Genomic DNA, 8,002 nt, shown 5'->3' with positions numbered 1-8,002 from the left:
TGTGAGAAAGGGACAAAAGTACTTCTTTCTCTACTTTCTCCATCCCATGCATTAGTGTGGGAGCTACAGAATATTGCTTGCCAAAATATTTCACTTTCAAGCAGAGTAAAGCGATACCATCACATCACGTGATCTGGACACTAGACTTCTGTTGATACAGCCCAAAATTGCATTTGCCTTTTTAGCCACCACATCACACTGTTGACTCATGTTCAGCGTATGATCCACTAAGACTCCTAGATCCTTTTCGCACAGACTACTGCTAAGGCAAGTCTCCCCCATCCTATAACTATGCATTGGATTTTTCCTACCTAAATGCAGAACTTTACATTTATCCCTGTTAAAATTCATCATATGGATTTTAGCCCAGTTTTCCAGTACTAGTGCCCTACAATTTTGCAGACTCTCTCTCATTTTCAAAATTGCCACAGTCCCACTTTATGGAGGTTGATTTCAAATGTGTCCTTGAAACCAGCATCTGTTTCTGTAGAGGGACTTCCCAAGCAATACTCCTTCTAAGCTGTGTAGCCCTGTGAGCTAGAATTCAATTTTGTGAGCTCCTGGCATTAAAGTTGTGAGCTACTGCATACATTAGTGTGCTCTGGGGCCATTTTTCCAAGCTAAGGCAAAGATGTGTGAGCCAGAGGCTAAAAACCCCCTGTGAGCTAGCGCACTAACTCATCTTAGAGGTGGATGTGACTGTGATGTCAGAGGCGTGGCCTATTATGCAAATGATGATGATGCTAGAGATGTGGCCTATTATGCAAATGATGATGCCAGAGGTGTGGCTGTTATGCAAATGATGGTGATGCCAGAGGTGTGGCCTAGTATGCAAATGGTGGTGATGTCAGGGGTGTGGCCTCGCATACTAATGAGTTCCTGCTGGGAACAAAAAAAGCCTTGGCCAACTCAGACTGGAAGCAGCTCTCCAGGGTCTCAGGCGGAGGACTTTCCCATCCCCTCCTGCCTGGTCCTTTTACCTGGGGATGCCGGGGACTGAACCTGGGACCTTCTGCCTGCCAAGCAGATGTTCTACACTGAACTATGAACCTTTTCCAGACATGACGCAATTCTACATAATATTTTTGTAGACAAGTTGGGAAATTGTGGTTTGGATCCTGTTACTGTTAGGTAGATCCATTAGGTGGATCTATAGCAGGAGAGCCAGTTCGGTGCAGTGATTAAGTGCCCGGACTCTTATCTAGGAGAACTGGTTTGATTCCCCCCTCCTCCCCTTGCAGTTGCTGGAATGGTCTTGGGTCAGCCATAACTCTTGCAGGAGTTGTCCTTGACAGGGCAGCTTCTGTCAGAGCTCTCTCAGCCCCACCCACCTCACAGGGTGTCTGTTGTGGGGGAGGAAGGGAAAGGAGATTATAGGCTGCTCTGAGCCTCCGTCCTTGAAAGGGCAACTTCTGGGAGAGCTCTTTCAGCTGCACCCACCTCACAGGGTGTCTGTTGTGGGGGTGGGGAGGTAAAGGAGATTGTGACCACTCTGAGACTGTAAGATTCAGAATATAGGGCAGGATATAAATCCAATTTCTTCTTCTTTTCTCCTCCTCCTTCATCTTTGCTCTCTATCTCTGTGCCCAAAGAAGGGCCTCTTTCTCTACAGGCCGGGGGTGGGGGTGGGGGAAGGAAAAGAGCCCCCTCCTCCTTCCCTGCATGCGGCTGGTGGCAGGGGGAGGAAACTCGCCTGGTGCTCTGAAGCTGGATCTTGCAGGAGGTAACGAGCTGACTGCTGACTCAGGCCTCTGGGGAGACTCACACAGAGATGCAGCAAAAGATGGCCACTCGGCTCCCCCCAGCTGCAGGCAGGCAAGGAGGAGACAGACTCCAGGAAAGGTGGGCAAGTCAGGCAGCCGAGAGTACGGTACCTTTCCCTGGAAGAGCCAATCAGGAGGACCTGCACTGGGCTGGTTCTCCAGCCAGGGCACCAGAGTTCCTGCTCAGGGTCGCCCTGGGAGGAAAGGGCCGTAGCCAGGGTTTCATTTTTGGTGGGGTCCTCAGCAGGATCTGCTGTTTGGGGGGGGGGGCAGGGCACCCAGTTTGGTGGCCCTGGGCTCTTGGCACTGTCAGCTGCCCTGAGTCCCACAAGCAAACCTCCCTTCACCTGGGCAGGCACAGCAGCTCTGCTCCTCCCACCCCTTTCTTATGTGCCCCTCTCTTGGAGAGACAGAGACCTCTTAAACTGAATTTGGGAGCTCAGAAGGCTGCCTGCAAGAAGACTCTCCCCCCCCGCCCCACCCCTTTGCTCCGCACACTGTGCTAGGGAAGGGGAAAGAAGACGGCAAAAAGGGGAAGGCTTCGAGGAAGTGTTTTGAGTGATGCAGCAGAGACCTGCAGGAATGTTACCACTTGCTCAGGGCGGCGGTGAGCAAAGGGGACAGATTGGGGGGCCATACAGTTAGAGGGGGGGTGGTTTGAAAGGATGGGACTGGTCCCCCTGGGCCCCACTGTAGCTACAGGCCTGCCCGCAACACTGCTCAAGAGCGGATGAGATCCAGCGCAGGGCTTATAGCACCGCCCGCCCCCACCCTCACACGCGCGCGCGGCTGCAAGCTTGGATTCCACTCCCTTCCTGACAGGCTGGAAGCAGAGATGCGTTTGGGGGATGCGGGAAGGGTGGGAAGCGGATGCAAAGTGCGGCTGGTTCAGAAACCCACAACAACAGTATTTGCGTGCAAGGCCGTTTCTAGCCACCCAGACTGCGCCGGCAGGTTTGAAACGGCCTGCTTTTCTTTCACTTCTCTGGGGCTGCCTTTCTCTCATTCACACGCGCATGCCAATGTGTCTGGAGGAGCACGTGGGAACTGGGCAATACTGCACCCCCTTCCTCTCCTTCAGTGCCTTGCTGTCCTTTTCTCCGGGTCCCCAGGCCTTCCCTAGGGATGCCAGCCTCCAGGTGGGGCCTGGAGATCTCCCGCTTTTACCACTGATCTCCAGCTGGCAGAGCTCAGCTCCCCTGGAGAAGATGGCTGCTTTGGAGGGTGGGTCCTAGGGCAGTGCGCCCTGCTGAGGCCGCTCCCCTCCCCAAACCCCACCCTCTCCCAATCCACCCCCCAAGTCTCCAGGTATTTCCCTGGTCCAGGCGGGGAATCTTCCTGCAATGACGTCACCTGGACGTGACGTCATCAAAATGGCGGCCCCTAGACTTGCCAGTCCCCAGGTCCCAGCGGGGGTTCTCCCGCTTTCCCAGGCTCCTTCCTGCCCCCAGTCAGCTGGCCAATGGGGGGAAGCCCCGCCCCCACAGTCCCCATGTGCCTTTCCCCCTCTGGAGGCTCCAGTCTCCGATTGACACGTGAAACTCACTGCCACAGGAGGTGGCAGCGGCTACAAGCATAGCCATCTTGAAGAGGGGATTGGATAAGCATCTGGAGCAGAGGTCCATCAGTGGCTATTAGCCACAGCATATTGTTGGAACTCTCTGTCTGGGAAAGCGATGCTTTGTATTCTTGGTGCTTGGGGGAGGCACAGTGGGAGGGCTTCTAGCCCCACTGGTGGACCTCCTGATGGCACTTGGGTGTTTGGGACACAGAGTGTTGGACTGGATAAGCCACTGGCCTGATCCAACATGGCTTCTCTTATGTTCTTATGTCTGGGGCAAGTGATGCACCATCTTCTTGGTGCTTGGGAAGGGGGTGCACAGTGGGAGGGTTTCTAGTGTCCTGGCCCCACTGGTGAACCTCCTGATGGCACCTGTGTTTTTTGGCCACCGTGTGACACAGAGTGTTGGACTGAATGGGCCACTGAGCCTGATCCAACAGGGCTTCTCTTATGTTCTTCTGTGACACAGAGTGTTGGACTGGAGGGGCCACTGGCCTGATCCAACAGGGCTTCTCTTATGTTCTTCTGTGACACAGAGTGTTGGACTGAATGGGCCACTGAGCCTGATCCAACAGGGCTTCTCTTATGTTCTTCTGTGACACAGAGTGTTGGACTGGAGGGGCCACTGGCCTGATCCAACAGGGCTTCTCTTATGTTCTTCTGTGACACAGAGTGTTGGACTGGAGGGGCCATTGGCCTGATCCAACATGGCTTCTCTTATGTTCTTCTGTGACACAGAGTGTTGGACTGGAGGGGCCATTGGCCTGATCCAACAGGGCTTCTCTTATGTTCTTATGTCTGGGGCAAGTGATGCTCCATCTTCTTGGTGCTTGGAAGGGGGCGCACAGTGGGAGGGTTTCTAGTGTCCTTGCCCCACTGGTGAACCTCCTGATGGCACCTGTGTTTTTTGGCAACCGTGTGACACAGAGTGTTGGACTGGATGGGCCACTGGCCTGATCCAACAGGGCTTCTCTTATGTTCTTATGTGACACAGAGTGTTGGACTGGATGGGCCACTGGCCAGATCCAACAGGGCTTCTCTTATGTTCTTCTGTGACACAGAGTGTTGGACTGGAGGGGCCACTGGCCTGATCCAACAGGGCTTCTCTTATGTTCTTCTGTGACACAGAGTGTTGGACTGGATGGGCCACTGGCCTGATCCAACAGGGCTGATGTTCTTCTGTGCTTAACCTAACAGGGCCCTGAAGCTATGCAGAGCGCAAATAATGGACAGCGATTCCTCCGCTTTTGTGCAGAATCTCTGCTTTTCATCCCAGAGCTTTGGGCTTCATGGGATTCCAGCCAGCTCCATTCAGCCAGCAAGTTGCTGACTCTTTTATTCTTCCCCCTCCTTTAAGCTGGGGGGGGGAGGAGGGGGGGAATTCAAATTACAAGCAACGCTGATGCTCTATTAAGTGGGTAAATTAGAAGCCCCAGTTCATTGCAGCTGGGAGTCTCTGCTGAGAAAGAAGCCAGAGAGGTTAACTAGGTGGGTGGGCTGGGTGAGGGGTGGGCCGCTCTTCCTGGACACATGATGGGGGGAGGGGCGGGGGATGGAGATCTTTATTCCTGAAGTGCTTTTCTTTATGCACTGCATAATTAAGCGATGAAGAACTTGGCTCCACAACTGTGCGTGTGTGGGGGGGTGGGGAGTCCACCAGCATACAAAGGTTAAAACCAAAAATGGACGACTGTTATCAGGATTTATTTTAGGCAGAACCTCGAAATCAGGGGTGGCCAAACTGTGGCTCTTTCACACATCTCGTGTGGCTCTCGAAGCCCCCACGTCAGTGTCATGGGTACTGGGGACCCTGCAGAAGAAACTGAGCCTGCGGAAGAAACTGTGCCCCTGCCACCTGCACCAGTGCCCCTGCCTCCTGCTGGAGAAGATCCAAGCCCCCCTGCCTCGCCCTCTCGGGTGGCTCGTGAGCGTGACCACCTTCGCCAGGACCTCAGGGATCGGAGGAGGGCGGCACGCTCACGGGCAAGACGCTCCCTGAGCCCTGAGTTTTGAAGGATTCTGGCCCTTCTGGAGTGAGGATGCTTGAGTCTCAGCAGGATCCTGGCTGCCTCTCTGAGCCAGCAATTAGCCCAAATGGGCAACAGCCAGCAGAGGGCTATATAGCTGTGGGCTTTGGGAGGAGGCTTTGTGGAAGCAACCAGTCACTTAACTGATGTTCTAGCATCCACTTCGGCTTTTGACTTTCGCTTCTGGACCCCCTGACCTTGGCTTTGACTTCTGGACCCCCTGACTTCAGCTTCCGAACCTCTAAACTGCGATACCTGGACGGTGATTCGGTTTTGGCACCTTGGACCCTCTTTGCTCACCGGCTACAGACCTTGGGCTGCCCCTGGACTTTGCCTGACCCGGCCCCAGCCCGTGACAGTCAGCTGACTTGGGGAAGGGATTTCTCTTTTTAAATCACTTCCCCAAGCCAAGCCAGCCAGTGGCTTGGAGAATGCATTTAAAGTTGCTTTCTTTCCGCCTCTGTTTGCCTGCCTGCCTGCATGCCTTCCTTTCTTCCTTGTGGCTCTCAAACAGCTGATGTTTATTTTTTATTTATTTATTTTATTTTATCAGATTTATATCCCGCCCTCCCCTAATGGGCTCAGGGCAGCTGACAACAGTTAAAAACCACATAGAATACTAAAGAAAAGGAAGGAAAGGTCCCCTGTGCAAGCACCAGTCGTTTCCGACTCTGGGGTGACGTTGCTTTCACGGCGTTTTCACGGCAGACTTTTTACAGGGTGGTTTGCTGTTGCCTTCCCTAGTCATCTACGCTTTCCCCCCAGCAAAGCTGGGGACTCTGACCTTGGAAGGAGGGAAGGCTGAGTCAACCTCGAGCCAGCTATCTGAAAACCCAGCTTCCGTCGGGGATCGACCTCAGGTCGTGAGCAGAGCTTAGGACTGCAGTACTGCAGCTTTAACACTCTGTGCCGCGGGGCTCTTCAGAATACTAAAAACAATGTACAATAAAATCAATTCTGCACATTTTAACCATAAAATCCAAGATGAACATTGGTGTTTCTCAATATCTATATTTGTCCAGTGGGACTGTCAATGCTGTGGGACATTTGCTACCTCCCCATAACTATTAAGGAAAGGAAAGGTCCCCTGTGCAGGCACCAGTCATTTCCGACTCGGGTGACGTTGCTTTTACAATGTTTTCACGGCAGGCTTTTTACGGGGTGGTTTGCCATTGCCTTCCCCAGTCTTTTACACTTTCCCTCCAGCAAGCTGGTGACTCATTTGACCGACCTCGGAAGGATGGAAGGCTGAGTCAACCTAGGGCCGGCTACCTGAACCAGCTTTCGCTGGAATCGACCTCAGATCGTGAGCAGAGAGTTCAGACCACGGTACTGCTGCTTTACCACTCTGCGCCACGGGGCTGCTTAACTATTGAAGGCAAGTTTAAATGCTTCGGTTTTACAGGCCTGGGGAAATGTGGCAGGTCCCACAGGGCCCTGACGTTTTCGGGGAGGGCATTCCAGCTCAGTTATGCTTGTCACACCCTTGCTCTTGGCTCCACCCTAATGTCTCCTGGCTCCACCCCCAAAGTCTCCAGATATTTCTTGAATTAGACTTGGCAGCCCTAGCAGGAATTTCAGTGGGGTACAATGCCACAAAGTTCACCCTCCAAAGCATCCATTTCCTCCAGGGGAGCTGAGCTCTGTAGTCTGGAGATGAGCTGTAATTCCTCTGGGGGTTCTCCAGGTCCCACCTGGAGGCTGGCATCCCTACATTATACCCCAGTGAAGACCCTCCCTGCACCCCACCCTCCTCAGACTGCACCTTCAAAATCTCCAAGTATTTCTCTACCTGGAGATGCCAACCCTAACATGAGCGAGTGTGTGTTTTCGATGGAGTCAATGCCAACCAGGGGGGGGAAAATCCCCCGACCTTTAATACAAGTACTTTAATAAGTCTGAAGTTGTTTAATTTATTAAATCGTTCCATGATTAAAAAGTCAGCTCTGGTGCCGTTTAAGAACAAGCATCCCCGCTCTTTGGTGGCCCTCTCAGGGGAGGCTAGGAGGCAAAGGAAAGCGGATTTCGCTAATGGATGCAAAGCCCTCGCCGTGCTCAAGAGTGGCATCTTATTCAGAGCCCTTCTTTGCGAGCAACTGGGCCACAGTCTGACAGGGGGTTGGGATTGGGGTCGATTTCTACGTGTTAAGGGAGTCGCCGCTGGAGCTTTTGGGAAAAAAACACAAAAGCCGGATATCCAGGGATGAAACCTGGACTCTGGCTGAGGAGGGAAACCCCATCGCCTGGAATGCGCAGGCCCTTTTGCATCTTGCTGTGAAGCTTCCCACGGACAGCTGTTGGTCGGTAGCAATTGGAGCGGAGCCTCACCAGTGCTGGCCCACAGGGCTCAGACCCCCACTGGTGGTGGGGACAGGGACAGGCCAACCCATTGCTTTTGCCCAGACCACCAGCGGGTGACACCCATCCAGACCGGTCTGAGTGAAACAGCTCTGCTTACTTCAGGGCCATCTCCTGCTCTGCCGCTGCGGCCATCTTGGCTAAAGGCCAGATCACTTTTAGAACCAATGCGGTGCTCAGGAAGTGTTTTTAGGAAGTGGGTAGTTAACCTGCGTCATTTCCAGGCTTAACCCCATGTTTTCGAGAGGGGTCTTTTGAATCTTACTAGGGTTGCCAGATCCAACTCAGAAAAT

The sequence above is a fragment of the Heteronotia binoei genome, chromosome 17, assembly GCF_032191835.1.
Source record: "Heteronotia binoei isolate CCM8104 ecotype False Entrance Well chromosome 17, APGP_CSIRO_Hbin_v1, whole genome shotgun sequence".
Classification (NCBI taxonomy): domain Eukaryota; kingdom Metazoa; phylum Chordata; class Lepidosauria; order Squamata; family Gekkonidae; genus Heteronotia; species Heteronotia binoei.
Note: the sequence above shows the minus strand (reverse complement) of the source record.